Raw genomic sequence first — 22,000 nt, 5'->3', positions numbered from 1 at the left:
AATCTTATGGTTTCAACCATTTGCAGTTGGAAGTTTTTGAAACTTTGAGCTTGTGAAGGGAATCCATACATCTATATCATACACAATATGAAAAAAATCAATGATTGAACACAAATGATCAAATATCAGCCAACTGAAAAGTAAAGAACACAGAGAAAATATGTTGTTTTGCTGGTGAACAAGCCCCTAGTTTTATATAAAAAAGTCAGTATACTGCAAATAGTGTTGAAACTATATTTGTTAGTTGTTTTCTGAAATAGCTTCTCATTCAGTAGCACCACAGTTCCTAAACATCTTTAAATACAAGAAGGAATAAGCTGAACATAAGGTAGTATCAAAAAGAAAAAAGAGAATTTAGTTTCAGCACAGTTCTGTAGACTATTGCTGAACTGAATATAAAAAGCAAAGACACAGCGTTTGTTTGCTATTCTTACAGTAATTTCAGTTCACAAAAATGATATGGCACATAACATCAGTGCAACAAAGCATACATATCCCATTCTGTTCTTTCCAAATACTCGCTATAAAAAATTGTAGTAATGCTGTGTTACTCTTTTGTTACAGAGCAGAAAACTCATGATGCAGTCTTCTAGAAATTGTCTCTAATTATATCAACATTATGAACTAACAACAAGGGTATCTTCATCAGGAGTGTTGGGGGTGTCTACTAAAGCATGTGCATACATTACAAATGACAAACATTTATCAATGCGTTTGAAAGCCCTTGCCTAAACAACAATCACCGAATTTAAATCTATTACTTCTTTTTGAATAATTATGAAAATAGGAGCATCTCCTTCTACATATTCAAATTAATCAGAAAATTGTGGACAGTGTTGGCTCTGAACTGTAGGTGAGCAGCGTCATCTCCCTAGCTAAACTGATTTGAGTTGTCAGCAAAACCATTTAAATGCAAATCATTTAACATTGAAACTGACCAAAAAACAAGGCAACTGTCTGTTTTTTCAGAAACAACTTCACAGTCAGCCCCTTAAGTGGTTCTATATTTCCCAGATTCTGTATCATGTGTATCTATTATTTTTTTCTGCAGCATGCATAAAAAAATATCAACCATGGTTGCTGAATTAGTAGTGGGGGTTGGGAGTCTGGACTTTTAGGGAACAGGGATCATCAGGTGATGCTAAGTATTTACTTCTCACTGGGAAAGAAAATATATGCATCACCATGTAGTTACTGAAAAGGTCATATATATGGGTTTACTGAAGGTGAACATGGACTAAACCAACAGAAAGTAAACCTCTTAATGTCTATTTTTTTTTCTTGGAAATGAGGAAAATTAGTCAAAACATATGGAACTTGTCATCTTTCATCTGATAACTGTGCTAGGAACCTAATGCTTGATTGCATTCAACCAGTAGTTATTTCAGCACCCCTGAAACACACAGTGCAAAATTAAAATGGGAGTATAATTAAAACCTGAAAAGGTAGTACATATTACAGACACACAGGAAAGAGTAACATATAGAAATATAGAATACTAATAGAGGTGTATTCCAACAAGCACCTTGTTGGAAACTGTAGGTAGTGCTCAAATGAAAGGAAAGTTCCATGACTCTTTAGGTTTGGGACGAATTCTAATACATAAGTCTCACCTGCCTGAATCTTATATCAGTTCAGGAAAAAAAAATTGAAAACACTGGTTTTGTATATGCATGTGTTTGCTAGTATGTGCAAAGGTATCTGTGGGTGTGGAGAAGGCTTCACTGCATGCCACCAATTAGGCATAGAACTGGGATGATGGGTGCATGAGAGCATTAGGTCCTTCTGCTGACTAGAGTACAAATAATAAGTAGGTGACTTAACTGAAATGTTCACTGCACCCCTAGATTTCTGGTGGGGAGTGTGTAGGTCTCTAAGTTGTAGTATCTCAAAGGTGTATGACATTTTGGGATGTTTACCCACCTTCCACTCAGAAAACACCAACTTTTCCTTAAGTTATAACTGAATGCAGCTTTTGAACATAATTGATTTGAATGCAGTCAGTGAAAACATCCACATTATATGCACCTCCTGCACAAAGGATGATGTCATTATCCTACCCAGTCCTACGTAAAGGTTCTTGCATCAAAAGGAAACACTAATTCACTGCAGAACGGATTTGCTGTGACATCAATGTAACTTGCAGCTGTGGGCGGCATACCTCTCAACTGTCCAGAATTTCATACAATGCCCAGTTTCTTGACTCATGCTCTTGGGTTGTTTTTCATAAAATTTGTGGTTTTCTGGCAAATCATTCAGTACTGAAGTCACTAAATAATGACAGGCACTTACGTTTCAGACTTTATATCCTTCAGAAACCACACGTTAATGCAAAACTTGCTACTTTAGCAGCCTTCTATGTTTATAAGAGCAATATTTAAAATCTGTCTCTGATTTAGGGAATTTGCTCTCCAATTATTTTTTATTTGTCTAGAATTCTTGTGCTAAGAGGTTGAGAGTTATGATGGGTGGCCTTACTTGGCACAAAGAAAACATTAACGTCTCATTAAGTTCTGAATGAATGCAGGTTTAAAATGATATTTTTAATTGCAGACCTCATTTCAATCAATAGAATTATTGACACATCTCATAAGGTGACTGTAATCATTTATTTACTTATTTATTTGTTTATTTTATTTAGTTTAGTTTAATTTATATAGTTATTTGTTCATAGCTTTGTTAACTAGGTACATTGACTGTTACAAGGACACGTCACATTCATCCTGAGACAAATGGCAGTGACTATGTGAAGACTGTGAAAGACTTTGGGAAACCATTGCTTTCCTGTATAATGGACAAAGAAAGAACACCTGCAAACAGAATGGGATTTTCTTTTACAGTGATTGTTCCACCTTCTTCTCAGTTGTTCAGCATCACCAGCTGAATTGCTACTATCATTTACACCACCTGCCACCTAAAGCAGTGTCCTTTGTGCCCTAGGGCCTACCCAATTCAGGGCTCCAGAAAGGGCCAATGTGAACTAATCTGACTCCCTTTTCACTGTACCCTTCAACCTCATTGTGCAAGAAGTCCAGACAAAGCCAAACTACTGGGGGTTCAAAGGCTCAAAAATAGGGACAGATTTTAAACATTGCTCTTAGAGTAAAAGGTTTTGCTTTAGTGTGCATTTTCTGAAGGATATGAAGTCTGAAACTCAAATGTCTGCATTTATTAAGTGACATCAGTCTGCAACAGTTTGCCAGAAAACCACAAATTTTATGAGGAACCCAACAAAAATATGAGGCAAAAATCTGGACATTATGTGCAAATCAGAACAGTTGAGAAGCATGCTCCTCACTCCTCTACCCGAAAAAATATACACGTGCGCGCACATACACACACACAGACACACACGCACACCCACACACACACACACACACACACACACACACACACACACACACACACACACACACACACGTGCACACACATTCTGTATTGTTGTGAACTTTTTTTATCATAATCTCACAAGAATTTTTCATATTTTAAAAAAATTACTAAATGCACTGAGTCAGGGCATTTTTTTTTTCTTTGCCCTCAGCAAGTAGTGGTGGTATGAAAACTCATCGCTATACCTGTCAAGCAAAGCACGGCTGGGCCTCTCACCCCCCCCCCCCTCCCCGTTCTCTGAGTATGCAAGTTTATCTGGCATTGACCATGCTTGTTAGGGAGCTATTTAAATAATGGGACTGAATTTACTTCTCCATGACAGCACTCATCTCTGTCAGACATGCTTTTAAAACTGGGTCACAGGTACCTTGAGTAGGAATTTAGCTACTGTGCTAGCAACCTGACATCAGTAAAAGCCTTTTATTTTGGCATCATAGGGTGAAAATAAAGACAGTTTTGCAGTTGCTAAACATGGGCACTTTATTGCTACCAGGCTTTGAATGAGAAACAGATGATTTCTTGGTAGGTGGTGTGGCATTAATGTGACTAGAAAATAAGATGACCTTATAAATCATGACACTGTGCTTTACAAGAAGTGACAAAGAAAGGCACGCGAATGCTGCAGAGATGATAACACATATTTCTTTCCCATGAAAACAGAAAATAGTGCAAACAAAGATGATATAGCAAATAAAACTTGCAGTGCACACTTGATGCAAATTTGAAGGCACCTGTAAGCACCTGAAAATATTAAATGGGATATCAGGACACTGAAATATTTATCATTCATGATGGTCTGTATGCAGAAGCAAAAGTTCAGGCATAAATGAGGGCTACAGAAGTGATATGGCACCAGGCAGCACACAAGAACAGGAGGACTAGTGATAACAAAATAGAGAGAAAGACACCCTCTGTACCATGGCAGCTTAAAAACATACTCATAATACAGAGATACAAGGGCACAGGAGAGGCTCATGCTACTGACTGCTGGGCTGCAGCCCCCTCCCCCATTAAAACAGAAAATTAAATTGTGTTAAACTCAGAAAGTGGGCTATCATTTTTAAATTAAAGATAATAATCGACTTTCTGAAATTATGTTTAGTTCTGAGTGCTTGGATATCCACTCATGCATATGAGGAGTTCCGAAACAAGACAAAACAAAAATGGCTTAATCCACTTGCTGGGCTGTATTCAAAACCACGTGACATTACACTAAGTCCATGTACTGAACAATAACACTTACAGATTATTATGAAATAATGAAGGAAATAAGACAAAAATGCTACAATATAAGAATACAAGCAAGTTTAAGAAATGACAAAAATGTATGTCTTTGACCTAAAATTGCAGACCCTTAAGTGAAAATAATTCTTAGAAACGCACATAGAAATGCACAGTTGCTGTTACCTTGGTAGCCTGGACTACAGTTCTTGTCCGCACACTATGCTGTTTTTATTTGGTTTATCACCTATAAGCATTTTTACTGAACATAAAAACTGCTTGCTGTCTCATCAGTGACAGTCATTTATGATCTACTTTACATTCTGATTCATTATTTATGCAAAAGCCTTTTTTACTTATGTTTGTATTTCACCTTATGCCATACTACCCACCCTCCCCCTCTTACAAAGAACATTCACACTATCATAAAGGTACAAACTCTCAGACTCTATGCAAAGTAGCATAAGTGAAGCTGTGGTCATGACAAATTTTAATTATTCGATTAGATAAAGCTGAAACTGTGTTACTCATGTCAAGTTCATGTCTGTGAGATGAGAAGGCACTCAGGCAGTAAAATCTCAAAGTAATAAACCAAGAAACATGCTGGGAAAACATTGACAACCATTTATTTTTAGCATAGTAGAAAGCACAGAAGCAGTGATGAATTATCCCTAATAATACCGCAAACACTGGTCATCTACTTTGACCCTGAATCCTATTGGTTCATGGCTGGATTGAGAGACCTTTAATGGCGAAAAAGGTGCAAAATACAATTTTCATTTAGCCTCATATTGCTTTCCTTGTTTCTGGATTTCCATACAGACCACAACATGAACTAATGAATTTAGATTCAAAAAGTGAAAAAAAGCAGAAAATGAACAGCATACTCAGTGTAATAAAGCAAATAAAACAGTTTATTTAAATAGATAATGATATAAAATTCTGACAGTTTTGCCTGCCTAAAACTAACTTCTGGACGATATTTAGGGAGTGCTTATCTTTAGACATCATTTTGTATCCCATCTGTCCCAGGCATCCATTTATGACTTGAGCAGATACCTTAGGCTTGACAGCTACTTCAGGAAATGACATGCTGAGCTACAAACCTAGGAATGATCTTACACAATGCTAGAATCACAGTGCACAAAATGAATGGTATTACAGAAACAAAAAACTGAAGGCGATAAACCATATAACATTCGTACATAGTCAAGATGCAACACATTTTATTTAAAAATGAATATGTACATCGGTCATGGAAAGAAAAGATGAAATCTCGGAAGAGCTGATTTGCTGTAGGACAGGTAAATGAATAACCTAGTTAAGAAAGGTACAGTAATGCAATATGTTCTTGCTGACCTCATGTTGTGTGAGATTTGTTCATATATCATTTTCACATATCACCCCTAAAGGTTATTACAGAGGTAAACAGCAAACATCAAAATTCAAAATTCAAAGGGAAGGCCAAATGACAGCATGTGTGATAGGTAGACTATGAACCAGAGGTATATGCCCTTCAAAGGGGATTGATAAATGATGTTAACTGCCAACGTCTTTGCTCATGAATTAGGGAAAAATGCAAATATAATGAACAGACAAAGGCCCAAGCTAAGGATTATTTCTAAGTATGACTTTAATTTACTTGAAAACATAATAAATCAACACAATTTGCATCAAAAGTTACTATCTGAACAATAACAAGCATGAAGTCCTAATTGTTGAATGACTGCAATTTTCTTTAATTTACCAGAAAAAAAGTATGAGGGACAGGGCAAGAACATGAGGTAAAATCAGGGGAGTTTTACAGAATCATGAATAGCTGAGAGGTATAGTGCTGCATCAGACTTAGGAGGTGCAAAGAAGGATGCTTGAAGTTTCTGCTGTTCAACTGCCAAAGGGAAACAGAAAAAAAATATAGCAGGTGGGAATATTGGCTTGTCAGCATATGCTATGCTACACTGTAGGCAGTCTCCATGCTGGCCAAAGAAACAAGGTCGCAGGTAGCAAGGTGATTAGTCAATGGTACAGATGCAGTTTTTTTAGGATCTTAGGATTACAAGTGTGGGATCTGTAATTATTTATGACCCTGCTATTACATTTTTAATCTGCTGGAACAATATTTGACATTTTCCACATGGAAAGTACAGTCTTAGTAATGTAGGACAGATCTAAGGTCCAGGCAAATGATAATGAAAGCTCCAAGGAATAATTTATAGTTTCAGCTTAATGCTGTCAGAGCCAGCAAAGTTCATTTGTGAGCACATTTCTGAAGTTTGAAAACAATGGATACTCTCAGACTCAGTACTGAGGAAGTGTGGCTTACATCTTTGATTTAGAGAAAGTGGGCTTGACAGGTAAAGTAAAGGTTAGACAGAATAAGCAATGAGAACTCTGTGAAAAGTGCAACATGCTGGATATAACAGTGAGTTTATACTTTTTAGTCATTAGGACAGGGTATTATGTCCATATTCATGCATTGAAAGTAGCAAACCAGAAATGATTACTGTGGAAGAAATCAAAACAGGTTTTTGTAAAATTTTATTTTATTTATTTATTTATGTATGTATGTATGTATGTATGTATGTATTTATTTATTTATTTATTTGCAGTAAAGCAAGTAGCTTTCAACATAGGATTCTTTGAGGCTCTTGTGAGCAGACCAGCCAGCAAGGGGATGCATCTTAAAAGTAATTCATAGTTTCATTTTAAGTTATGGGATGCTGTGAAGAATTGATTTCTGTTTTTTGTCCTATGAATTTCAATGTCTTGAAGTGATAACTGCCACCTGTATTGATGCCTGATTTTCAGATTGACTAAACAATGTAGCGATGGGTAGAATTTGGGACAGCATGTGTAATGGAATAAAAGTTATTGCTCAGTGTGCTTTTTGTTAAAGTAAATAAATGTCAGTGAAGCAAAAGTGGAAAAAACATGACCAGGGGTGAAATCATTGTTACACTCAAAGATAAGATAGGTTTCAGAGGTTAAGCTATATGATCTATAGGCAAGGCTGGCCTATTTTAACAAGACTGGTTTATTTATTTATTTTATTTCTTTATTTGTCTGTCTATCTATCTATCTATCTATCTATCTATCTATCTATCTATCTATCTATCCATCTATCTATCTATCTATCTATCTATCTATCTATCTATCTATCTATCTATCATCTATTTATTGTCCATTTGATGATCAGCTGGATGATGTATTAACCCTTTTCAGACAGGGCCAGAATACAAAACATAAAACACACAAAATAATCCATGAACATAGAGCACATAAGTAAATGAACATTAAGTAGTTAAATACATGTAGTTCAACAGTAACTATTTAAGTATTACAAGAATACTTTGGCAAAGTATTTACATGTGTGCAAAGACTTATGGTACATGTGGTAAAGCATACAATAAAGGAAAAATGTTCATTCAGTACAATAAATGGATGTACTTCGAAGCATCGAAGAACATGAATCTCAAATGGCGATTGATCCTGAAAGATTGAAAGTCAAAACACTGAAACAACAAAAAAATATATGTTTTTATGTAGAGGGCAAGCCACCCTGCACAACCCACACCCCCTGCTAATTATATATACCTACTCCGAGATTGCCCTACCATGGGGGAAAGGGTAAATTCTCCAGCACGCCTGTGTGCAATCTTGCAGGGACTTAACACCAGCAAAAGCAATCAAATGAGTTTTGATCACTTCTGCTGGTGTTAAACACATTCAAGATTATGAACATTCGATTATATTGAGTGTTTCCAGTATAACACAATTAAGATCTCTGTGGAGCTAAAGGATATTTAATTTAGCAGTACTACCCATTGTCTTGAAAGCATTTACAAGCAGATTCAGACTGTAAGTGTTCTTTAAGGGCTTTTTCAAAGTTTTTTAAAATCTTTATTAAAGCATATTTTGATGAATATTTTGCAGAGACTTGTAAAAAAAGGGAGTTAAAGTGAAATGGCTACCTAGACTAAGAACAGGGCATATGAAACAAATAAAGAAAGAAGATGAAATGTAAATACATCGGTAAGTGCACTTATTTATATGATAATCATGTAGGTGGGATATACTTAATGTGCATTTTTCAGCCACAGCTTTAATCAATGAGAGAAAACAAGTACAGAGTATGTAAAACACACCATCACCGATTACTTACAGACTATTGAAAAACATACAGCTTGGGGTGCAGGTTAGGTAATCTGTGTCAAAAAGTAGTATTTGGCAGTTTGAGATAATGACACAAAGTTGATTAATAATCAAATCTAAAAGCATAAAATAAAATTTGACATTGTGATTCTGATTCCATCTGACTTTCATGTAAGTTTAGTAGGTGGAGAATAAAGATGGACATGTTCTTCTTTTAAATTAAAAAAAATAATAAAATTTTTTAAATCTGCAACATTTCCTGATGCACATTTCCGACAAGCATATCTGTGTGCGATGTAGTGATGCAATTCACTGTGCGTTTAATGTGTGACACTTGAGCGAATTAATGTGCATACAATTCCTCCCTGTAGTCTCCAAAGATTTTAATGTGATTCATTATATCTACACACTTCCCATTTGAAAATTAAATAACGTTTTGGCAGTTTATGATGGAAGAAAACAACATTAAATAATGGTTGATGGGTTTCTCCAGACAGAAAGTTGTGAAGGACAGCAAACATCATAGTCTGAGCAGTTATAGTACAGAGTAAGTAGATGTTGTACAAATTGCAGTTCTCCTGACAATAAGAACTTTATTTGAAAGCGGTTCAATTGCACATTCCTCTTACAAAACAAATAAATTCATAAATAAATGAGCACTCTAGTGACAAGTGTCATCCAAACATAGCACAAGATCGTGTTAATTTGGGAACCAGGAAACTGAGGAATACAATATGATTTTCAATATATTTTTTTACTGAAATTGCCAAGTCGTCATATAATAAGGTCTATTGCTTAAAATTGACTGGAAGGTAATGTGAACCTTTGAAATTAATCTTTTAGCATATAGTGAAAAGTGAAGCAGGCTAAATAAGGAATGCTGTGTGTTACATCGATTATAAGAAATAGCACAATTCAGGACATTGCATTGGGTGTGGTTATGAACATAGTTACACTGTCATGAAAGAGCACAGTCAATGAGCTTAAGGACGCCAAATATTTCTGTTTTGAGTAAGCTTCTGTATCCCTGGTGAGAAGGTAAGGGCTGTAGTGGTAGTATATGTCTAGTATGAAGAGGCAGTGATCAGATAGGCAGATAGTCATATCTGTAACCACCTTTTCAAGCAGCTTATAGGTTCATAGGTTCATAGATTAGTACTAAGCTAACTGCCCTTGCGAGCCATTTTAAGCCTAGCCAATTATCCCTTGTGAGACTCAAACCCTGCACCTTGTGTTTGTAAGGCAAACACCTTAACCATTAGGCCACCCTCCCAACCCCTCCCAAGACAAAGCAAGGTGGACATAGTTGTACCAGTTCTTTTAGGTCACTGTTCTTGAAAATGAGGATTATGTAGGTTTTCCCTACAGATGGAATGGCACAAATGCAAATCAATGCGTTAAACATTTCATTGCAAGTGAGGTGATTGCTACATGTCAGTCATGCTGCAATATATTATGCTTCCTTTCAATGTAGTCTGAAAATAATCCAGTACAATACAATACAACAATATTTTAGGTAAGTAAAACAAGGTGCATAAATAAAAAAGTGAGGAAGTGATAAAAAATTGAGATGGAAATAACAGGCTTTGTGGGGTGATATTTTTAGGGGAATGGTAGTGTTGTGTGTTTTTTTGGGTCAGAGAACTATGTAATGAAGCAAAAGGCAACAGTGGAGGAACAGCTGCAAAATGTCTAGTGAGCAGCAACAGCAAAAAAGCATATTATTTTAAGAATCTGGAAGGACTTCTTTTTTTTTTAAATTTGAAAACATCAAAGCTTAGTTCAGTAGTCATAAGAGCAGCAGGAACAATAAACAAATGATTTTCAAGCATGCTTAAATATTCTACTGGTCCAGTACAGTTAACGCCATATGAAATGCAGAAGGTGGCAGTTCTACGTACATTGCTAGTGCTGAGGAGAGCACTTTTAGCAAATATAAAAGACTGAAGCAATACTGATTTCATGAACTTTAGTTCTACCCCGAGTAAGGAATGAGCCTATTTCTGTCAAGCTATAAAAAACTCTAAGCATTTTTTCAAAACAAACAAAAAAATAAAGTAGTGCTCACACTGTCTTGCAAACAGTCAAACAGTTAAAACAAGCAAACACAGCAAAAGCAAATGGACTATAGACATACAGCATGCTCAGTTCCCCTTTGCAATCATATTATTGTTAAGGACAGAAGTACAGTAGAGGTCCATAGGAAAAGCAGGGTAGCTGAATGACCCAAAGCAAGTGGAGTGTTTAATATAAAGGGCCAGATTCCACAAGAGTTGCTCTCAGTATAGGTCTTCCCTGATTCTGAAAGACCTGCTTTTAGTTTAAGTGACTTATTAGGTTTAAAGTTTGTCTATAAGCAGGCTGACACTGGGGGATAGGTTCCAAAAGACCTGCTCTAAGTGTAAGAGGTCACTTATACTGAGAGAAAGTCTTTTTGAATTGGGCAAAAGGAATACACACAACGTAAGTGAAAACAATAAACAGATTATAACCACAGACATAAGACTCAGTAAGGTTGACTCAATGGTGGCCTGATGATTAAAAAACAAGATAAAAGAGGATTGCTGTATAGAATTCCAGACTTCAGCAGATGCATCAAGCTTAACTGCCTGTGGAAAAAGCCAAAGGGCCTGATTCCAAAAGACTTGCTCACAGTATAAATTACCACTTACACCAAGAGCAGGTCTTTTGGAATCTGGTCCATGGTACATGCCTTTTTATAGCTAGGCTTTACATTGAAGAAGTCATTTGCACTGAGAGCAATTCTTTTTGAATCTGACCCAAAGACTACATGCAAGTAGTACTAAGCTTGTGCTGTGGCACTAACATTAAACACTATGTTCTCAAACTTCTTGACCTAAATAGTTAGGGGTTCTACTCTGACAGCAGGCAACTTGAGTGTGTATAGTTTCAAATGTTACATTATTCATGTGAAACACAGCACCTCTATGACACTGTTCAAAAGGAACCTGGACGAGTGGATGGGGCAGCATAAATTCTTACCAGAGATAGTGCCCACAACTCTCCTGGACATGGGCAGTCACAACTAAATGCAATCCTGGATACTGACTAGCTTATCTATGGTATTACATTGGGTATTTTTTCATATAAGGGGTGGCGTAAGCCACAAAAATTTGGGCTAGGCTTATAAATGCCTTAGGGCAGATAACCTAGTATAAACCTATGAACCTATGAACCTATGAAACCACTAGACATGAAATGTCCTGTGGCTCGATAGCCTAGTAAAATCCTATGATCGTATGAAAATTATCAATGACTGCAAATGCTATGATTGAGTCTGCTTGCAGTGTAAACAGGAAAAAAGGCCTTGTTTAGAACTAATTAAAACTGTCAAAATGTGCACACAGATGACAGTGAAGAAGTCCAATATCAAATAATATGATACATGACGGGAAAGGAATAAAACCCAGATAATATGATATATGATGGGAAAGGAATAAAACCCAGATAATATGATACATGACGGGAAAGGAATAAAACCCAGATAATATGATACATGACTGGAAAGGAATAAAACCCAGATAATATGATACATGACTGGAAAAGAATAAAACCCAGGAGCTCACAGACATGTTCTTCTTTTGGCTTTTCCCGGTTAGGGGTCACCACAGCAGAACTCCGGTCCACTAATGATTGGCAGTAGATTTTTTTTTTTACAGGTGCCGAGGTGCCAGCTCGACGCCCAACCTTCAATGAAGGCACGCCCATTCTACGCATGTCTTTCGAACGCCACTTGACCACGGGGAGGACATGCAGACTCCACACAGAAGGCGCTCCAGCTGAGAATCGAACGGGAGAACCTCTTGGTGTGAGGCAAAAATGCTACCGCTGCACCATTGTGGCTACAGGAGCTCACAGACTATAAGGTGAAAATTCCATGGCTAGAGGAAAAATCATGGCTGATGACCAGGTGTGAACTCATCATTTGCTCAGTTATGCTATTGATATTCAAGTCTGAGCCCTGAGAATTAAAAAAAAAATAGAATTTATTAATTGTAATTATTGCAATTTGATAACTGTGTGAATGGAGTGGTCACCAAACTCTTTTCAGCCACGACCTGGGTCTACATGGGCAAGATAAACAATAAAGAACAAAGTGTTGCAGTATTTCACAACAGCAAGAGTCTGTGAACATAGCATTATAAATAATATACAATAGATAAAAAATATATTCACAAGATAATAAATATCTAACAGAGACAAAATACATAGAGATTATCATTATTATTTTAATGTTTAATGTGACATTGACTATGCAGGTTTTCTAATCATTGTTTCAGAAGCATGTACTTTTCTCTTCACTAACTAGGTGTTTTTCTAAATGTATTCTTAAAGGTGCCCAAAGTCCTTTTTAACTTTATCTGGTAAGTGATTTCATATAGCAAGCCCTAGTTTAGAAAAAGCTCTTTCACCTTTAATGGATTTAAAGTGAGGTCTAAAAGGGTAATAATTTTATCAAGATTTTATTGAAGGGAATAAGTGTGCTCTGATGGGGAGTTTTGTTTTTAAAGGAGGACAACATCCCTGTTTTGTCTTGAAAAACAGAGAGCTAAGTAGAGAAATAACTCTGCTATTTATTGATAACCCACTAAAGCATTTAATTAGGTTTCAGTGGATGGTATTAGCATAATAAAAGAGGACAAATGTCCATAATTTATTTTCAGCCAACTATAGCTTATATATATTTTGGAAATGGAATTAAGAGTTATTATCAGCAGGCCATAATCTAGTTTGGGGATAAGGACATTTCTAGCTATGGCACGATAGGTTGGGGGAAAAGAAGATTAAAGATCTTGTAGCATAATTTTAGCTGAGCAATTGTTTATTGGAATATTATGTGTGTGATGAGTAAATGATAATGTAGAATCTAAAGTTAGGAAAATATATCTTTGCACAATAACATTAGGAAGGTGGGGGGGTGCCATATACATCTCTGTTATAACAAGTGGAGGAAAGCCTTCAAGCGATTGGCTTGGAGCAAACACCATCAAGCTAAACTTTTTTTGGATTAACTAGGAATTTGTTTTGTAAGTCGGAAGACCGTAATGAAGTGAAGGAGGCCTGTGACTTGTGCCGAAGATCATTATAAGTTTGGCTGGATTCCAGAAGCTGTAAGTCATCAACATACATGAGTATACTGTGATCTGTTAGGTCATGCATTAAATCATTAATAAAAACTGAGAAAAGAAAGCAGTCAAGAACAGACCATTCTGGTACTCCCCATGTAGAGAATATATATCTTGAAGAATGAATTCTTAGCATATATGTAGAAGATTTTGCTTTCCAGATAAACTGTTGTAAAGTATTATTCATAAAGTAGCAGAGTCATTATTCACTATTTCAAGGGCCCTTCTCTTAACAGTAAAAAGATAGCCTGTTAGTAGGCTGCCCATCCACTGCTGTTGTCCACAAGTAATGCAATTACAGCACTGAAGGAGATATGGAAGCTGTGCTGCTCATCACATTTATGTCATCAAAGTGCTGTTTGTAAGGCATGTTTTTTTCCAAACAAGTTAGTGTACATAGATTAGCAATACATCTAGAGTCTTTACAGGAACATTTGGAAGTGGAGTGATGGAGTATTTGAATGGTGATGAAAATATTCTGGAAAATAAGGATATGTTAAATGCGTGTATTACTGGTTTTGCAGTGGCAGAAGAAGCAATTTTGAAGAAGGCGTGGTGAAGTTTGCGGAATTTGGTATTTGAATTGGTATTTAAGCAATTTAACAATTATTTCCACTGTAGTTTATTTAAAGAGGAAAATCCTATTATCCTATGAAAATTATCAAAGAATGCAAATGTTATGAGTGAGTCTGCTTGCTTTCATCTGTATAACTGAGAATCTGTTGTCCAGTACAGCCTGTGATATGGAGATAAGGCCGTTTAATGCACTATCTAAATCAAAACTGGGGTATAGTGGTGCCTAGTTGATAACCTGAAGGAGTGAATTCAGTAACTCTTTGTTGTGGTCACTTTTCTGAGGCCTGAAAGATCATGTAGAGACTGCAGGGCAGTCACTTATTTGGGATGGAATAGTTGCTAACTTTTAAACATTTTTTATGTCATTTAGGATATGGTCTAATATACTGATGTCAATAAGGTGAGTTGATCTTGTAGGCTGTTAAGCAATTTACTCTAGTCCCAGAAAAACATCCTGTTTACTGACAATGCTTTGGGGAGAGTTACACTGACGCTGACATTGTCAGTGATGAATATTCTTGTTTGGAATGTCACCTGGACACATTTTGATAAGAACTTGCTGTACAATGGGCAGTAAAAATCATGATGTTATATAAAAAAGACTTTGTTGTAAATGTTTCATTGACTATGTCCTCCTAGAGTCAGGGGTTCTTGATGATAGTTGCACTGGCTTTTGTAATCTGAATAGCATCGATGGGGTACTTCTTGTTGAGTAAATGTACCATACCACCAGCATTTCTAGGCCCTTGTCTATTATCACAGGATAATTCATAAATAGGCTGACTAAACTGGGAAGGGAAAAATAATCCTTTAGCCAAGTTGTGCTGTGGTGAAGAAAAATGAGACAGTAATGCTTTATTTAGGGTATTCCACCAGTAATTAGAATGCCATAGGGCTAAAGTTTTGAGAAGTCAATTATCTATGCACAAGCACAACAGTAGCATTGTCAAATCAGCTACCTGTGATGAAGACAACTATAAACAGATCGAATATGTGTCAAGCCAGTACTTATACTTAACTTCCAAGAGTCTGTATTATCTTAACTGAAGCATTTTTTTTTCTTTTACTTTTAACCAAAACAGTCATAGGCATGATGATACAATTACTCAAAGATAAGCCACAGACTAAGTGGGGGAGAGGGGGGGGTGAATTCATTTCTTAAGTAAACTTAAGCTGGAAACCAGCATTGTAACACATTATTTATAGAGTGCTGTTATTTGGGAGGAGATCCCTGGTCTTCTACTCAAACACTAAACAAATGCTTGATATTGAGATTGTGTTTCTTCGCTGAATTTATACTGGAAACCAGTGTTGATGGTCTGTTATTTATAGTGTTCTTTTGTATGGTGGGGGATACCTGGTATCCGACTCCAGGACGGGTCACAGACTTGATAAGGATACCTTGTTTCCTAACTAAACCTATGTTGAAAACTGACACTGCAGTGCCGTTATTTACTGTGTTCTTTTATTTGGATGCTGAATCACACCTCTCAACTGTCCAGATTTTTGTCTTATATTTTTGGCGTGCTCCTCATAAATATTTGGTTTTCTGACAAATCATAGAGGATGTTAATCAGAAAATAATGACAGGCATTTTAGTTTCAGACTTCACACCCTTCAGAAAATTCATGCTAATGAAAAAAAACTGTCGTTCTATTAACTTTCTAAGTTTATAAGTGCATTATTTAAAAACTGTCCCTATTTTGGGCCTTTGTCTTCCCATTACTTATGGCTTTGTACAGATTTCATCCTCTAAGAGGTTCTGAGGTATGGGCTGAATCCCTGTTTTAATGTTGGAAGAAACTGGACTCTCTCCAGCCAACTGGGACTTTGAGGAGTGATTCTCAGCGAGATCTATCAGTTAGACTTTCCCAAAGTTGTATGTATGTATGTATGTATATATATATATATATATATATATATATATATATATATATATATATATATATATATATATATACACACATAGATAGATGTACACACACACACATTTTATATATATATATATATATATATATATCTATATATATATATATATATATATATATATATATACAGAGAGAAAGAAAGCCAACCACCCTGATAGAATCCAAACATCAACAGGTTATAGAACAAAAGGAAGAACATAGAAGGTCATAGCAAAAATTAGGAAATTAAACACCCAGTAAGATAAAAATGCTTTCATTAATCTAATAAAAAAAAAACGAGGACAATTCAAGTATACCAAGTCCTATTTAAGGTAAAAACTATCTTCCCAGGCCAAGAACAACCTTAAGGCTTTCTTTAGCTATGTCCATAACCTCATAGACTATGAAATAATTGTAAATGGAGCCACCTACATGGAGCTGTAAGATCTAATAAATCTACTGCCTTACAAATTCAGCTCCAGTTTTAGCCCCTCTCCCACCTAGGCCACCTCTTAGGAAATACCAGTGAATATATTGCCCTCCAACTCTCACTAGGGAGCAAGTTCTAACTGCACTCTCCAAGGTCAAGTACACTGCGTCGATGGACCCTGAAAATATCCCAGGATGCTTCCCAAATAACATGAAACATAACCTATCAGGACCACTGGAGTCACTATTTTACCATAATCTCCAGTCAAGTTTTGAGCCACACAATGGAGAACTGCAACAGTCATCTCTCTGGACAATCGATTGCCTTCCATGGACTACAGAAACTACAGACCCATAAGTCTGACTAGTCTCATATGCAAAACCATGGAAAGAATTATCATGGAAATGATTAATTATGAAATAGGGAACCTTCAGACACAGGATCCAGCCCAGTTCAGTTTCTTCAAGGGAAGACCATGTCTGCACAACCTGAAGGTTGCAAAAGCAATGGAGAAGAGCAAAACAGGCATATTGCCTGTCTTGTGCTGATCAAGGCATTTGGTACAACATCTCAATTAGGCATTGTAAACAAACTCACAGAATTTGGTATAATCCCCCTATGTTACATATTGAATAGCCAGCTAACTCTCAGATGCACCTAGGAAGTTAGGATATGGGAGTCACCTCCACCTAGAGGCTGGTCACTTGTGGAGCCCTTCAGTATTCTGCACTGGATCTGCTTCTTTTTGGCATCCAATTCTTACAAGTCAAGTCAACATCAAGGATTTCTGGCTGACCAAGATTGCAGATGATTGCAAACTGGGAGCAGTCACAGAAGTCCTCCAAGATATTAATATCCTCAAAAAAGGGCTAGCACAGACAAATAACTGGTGCCAGAGCCACAGTTTAAAACTCATGGAAAGAAATTTACCCTTTGGGAAGCTGGGTACCCCAGTAAAACAACCTCATTGATAACACACTGCTAAGAGTCGACCCCATAGTTAGGGATTTGGAGGACATATGCAGGTGGCAGCCTTACTTTTGACCAATATATGTCTAAAGTAGTAAGGAACTCATTATATGCTGCTCAACATATAAGCAAGGATATGGAATTTATGGCCAAAGAAGTCATCCTTGGAAGACAGCAACCTTACCTTTGACCACCATGTCTCCACAGTGGTATGAAGGGTATTCTATATTGCTCATCTCATAAGTGAAGGAATTGCCTCCAGAAAAAAAGAAGTTATAACCTCCTTGTACTCTTCCCTCGTCAGGCCAATAATTAAGTAAAATGCCCCTTTTGGTATGTACCTTTCTAAGCACTTGCAGCAACTGGAGAAACCACAAAGGTTCCTCATAAGGAAAATTCAAGGTCTTCATCATCTGTCCTATGGGGATTGTCTGAAATCACTGTCACTATTCTGTTTCATACAGACTACTCTGAGATGATCTCTGCCTTGCATATAAGGTGATATCTAATCCTGCATTACTGAAAATGCTTCATATCCAAAAGTCAAATAGTACACAGGTTAGTCACTCTAAAGACCTTAACCTGGTATGTGACATTAATAAAACCTGCTAGAGGGAAATATTTCTCTCCCAGAGGTTACCACACCTTTGGAACAGACTTCCACTTCATGTCAAACAGAACACCTCATTGGCCCTCTTCAAACATAATCTGGACGATTGGATGGGTGACTGCAAATTCACACTAGTGGTTCCACCCGTGTCCCTCTTGGACAGAGGAGTAGATCCTGATCATGGAAATAAGGGCAAGAACTTGGCTAGGCTTGTAAGGGCCCTAGGGCCATTATCCTAGTAACTTCCTATGATCCTATGATCCTATGAACATTCCACTGTACTCAGTCCTCAACAGATGTGTAAATGATTACAATGCCCCCTTCAGTATGTTCCTGACTAGGCACATACAACAACTAGAAAATCCACAGAGGTTCCTCACAAAAGGAATACAGGGCATTAACTACATGTCCTATGCCGATGGCCTCAAAGCTCTATCCCCACAAACACATTCATTTGAGGGGAGAGTTATGTATGGCATGCAAGGCATCCCTGAATTCCAGCCTGAAGGACCTCCTGCATATCTCCGAAACAAATAGTATCCCTGGATTCCACTCTGATAGACCTCTTGAATGCCCACAAAACAAATTGCATGAAAACTACCTAATACAGGGACTTAAACCTTGTTTGCGACATAAGTAGGACATGATGGAGGGACAGGTATGTTTCTCAGAGAATACCTCCTTTTTGAACAGGGTTCCTATCTTTGTGAAGCAGAGTTCTTCCCTTACCGTACTCATTCAACCTGGACCATTGGATGGGAAATAAGAAAGTCATCCCTGTTCTGTCATCTATGTCTCTAATGGACAGAGGCAGCCAGTAAATGCTTGACCACACATGCTGTAGCTTATACATACCCCTTAAAATAACTCCTGTGCACCAAAACTTGTTGGCTACATTTGAGATATGGTCAGGCTTAAAAAGGTCCTTGTGGTCAGTAGCTTAGTATACACCTATGAACCTATTTATACACACACACACACACACACACACACACACACAAATATATATATATATATATATATATATATATATATATATATATATAGTTATGTTGTACATTTAAGTTTCTTGCATTGCAAACCATTTTTGTTTATGCAAGTTTGAGATTTTAGTCCAAAAGTGCGGAATGTACAGACAGTTGACAGTTTTACAAGTACTGATGAGTTTCATAAGAAAATTGCAGCATTTTGGAATTTTGGCAGAACTCTCAATAATCTAGAATGTATCATTAATGCAGAATGTGGTATCCTTTATTTTCTACAGATAAGCAATGTATATGAGACATTTTTCCCTTTTACTGAGTTTAGTGTTCAGGTAGAAACATCAATATTTTGCATATATATTATCATGTTATTTTTTCTGAGTACTGCTGGATAGTAAGCAACTTTGACAAGTGCAAGGGAAGTTATTTACCTTCACTTTTATGAGCACATTTACCATTTTACTTAACTATCTGTATGAGAGCATTTTTCTTCATGTGCAATCCTGGTGGCTCCATTCAGCTTGATGTCTCAGACAAGGTGTTAAGAAAGTATATTTTAAAACAGTTTCTGTTTGATATTTGGAAGACAGGTAATACTGACTTTAACAGCAATACTTAACTGAGCTCTTATTTTTTGCTTTTGAAGAGTGAAGCAGAATTTCACGTCTGAAGTTGACGCATCACCAGCTTTGGTCTGACAGTGAAGTTCCTGTCTCTGGAAGACTAGCAGTCCATTTTCTAAGCAATAAAAATATGTTCTACCTTTATCCCTGATTCTTACCTGCTAAAATGACCTTATAGAAGCAAAGTGAGAGACCATATCAAGGTTAGTGGATGACAATGACAGGTTATGCTTACTAAATAATTCTTAGAAGCAATACCACTATGGAATAAGACCATGCTGATATCACTGGCTGACCATAACAGTCCCCATTTAGTGTAGGTTACCACAACAGGAATTTTAATAGTCAAATGGATTTAGAAAGAGCTAGAATTCTTTTGTTAGTTAAAGAAATAGAAAGGAAAATGACTGGCAAAATGTTGCCGTGATTCGATTTTGCTCGACTGTGATTTAGTTCCTCAGAAGTGACTTACTGACATCAAAATGTGATGACAGCACAGTTCTGTGTGAAGTGATGCATGAACAACAAAGACAGCAGGACTGTGTTTTCTTGGCACTAAACTCATATTACTTAGATTGAAGTAAACCAAATTGTATGAGTAGAAAACCAGCAGTGTTTCCAGTCATCAATTTCCAAAAATGTTCAGATGTACAAAGATATGCATACAAATGCACATACATATATATTTTATATATACAGTGTTACAGTGTATATATATATATATATATATATATATATATATATATATATATATATATATAAAACACCGACAACGAGAACACCGAGACTGGAAGATTGACAACTGAGATGACCAACGGTTTAAAAGCCCAACACTGAGAACACCGACATGTTAAGGTAAGTGTGCGATATTGACAGACTTTAGGATTAGGGGCGGGTTAAGTGAGTTAGGGTTAGGGTGCGGGTAAGGTAAGTGTGCAATAGTGACAGACTTTAGGGTTAGGGGCGGGTTGAGTGAGTTAGGGTTAGGGCACGGGTTAGGTGAGTGTGTGATAGTGACGGACCTTAGGGTTAGGGTTTGGGTTAAGGTTAGTGTATAGATAGTTGTGTATGTAAGGTTTAGTTTAGGTTTGTAAGGTTTTTGTTGTGCTTGTGTTGTGTGTGTGTTTTTCGGAAAAGGTATTTGTTTCATTTTGTTGATTGTCGGGATTGTGGTTTGTCAGGCATGTGAAGTTTCGTGCTTTGAAACTGTTGGTCATCTCAGTTGTCGATCTTCTGGTCTCGGTGTTCTCATCAGTGTTTTGCGTGTCGGTGTTTTAAAGTGGATCCATATAGAGATATATATATATATATATATATATATATATATACATATACAGTAGATATATATATATATATATATATATATATATATATATATATATACAGTAAATATATATATATATATATATATATACAGAGAGAGAGAGAGATATCTATCCTTCTATCTATCTATATGTACATACATTCAAAGGTTATTTATACAGAGGTTAACAAAGAATAAAAAAATATGTCTCACATCACTACAGACATAGAACTGCAGAGCACACAAGTGTTCATCTTAGAGCTTTATCACTGTAGTTAAGTAGTAGAAAAGCAGGTTACATACATATTCATACATACAATATGTCTAATGTACTTGACAGATTATTTTAGCATTTAGGTTTTGCCCACATTTCTACCTGGAGTCTCATTTTATTCTGTATATATACTGTGTTTTTTTTTCCATAACTAACATTTTAATGCAGGTTTGCTTAGTTTAGGATAGGAGTCTACATGACTACTGATCTTACTTAAACAATGATCAGGCAGGCTTGACCTAAAATCATGCAGACAGCCAATGACATTTTTCATATGTATCACTTAGATCAAAGATGACAGGATATCATTTGCAGTGTCTTACAAAATGTCAAACAGCGGTGCACTAAACCTACTAAATCTTTAAGCAAAATTAAACAATGCTGGGAGCAGAAGAAACTTTATAGCTTTTAGCAG

General features: G+C 36.5%; 1 protein-coding gene across 1 annotated transcript in view; it reads right to left on the bottom strand.

The window, feature by feature from the left end:
- The window catches only part of USP43 (ubiquitin specific peptidase 43), a 2,684,284-nt gene that overhangs the window by 2,084,355 nt on the left and 577,929 nt on the right, over window positions 1-22,000 (bottom strand). The window lies entirely within an intron of this gene.

The sequence above is a fragment of the Protopterus annectens genome, chromosome 4.part0, assembly GCF_019279795.1.
Source record: "Protopterus annectens isolate FY-2018-M chromosome 4.part0, PAN1.0, whole genome shotgun sequence".
Classification (NCBI taxonomy): domain Eukaryota; kingdom Metazoa; phylum Chordata; order Ceratodontiformes; family Protopteridae; genus Protopterus; species Protopterus annectens.
Note: the sequence above shows the minus strand (reverse complement) of the source record. Positions and strands in the feature narration are given on the sequence as shown.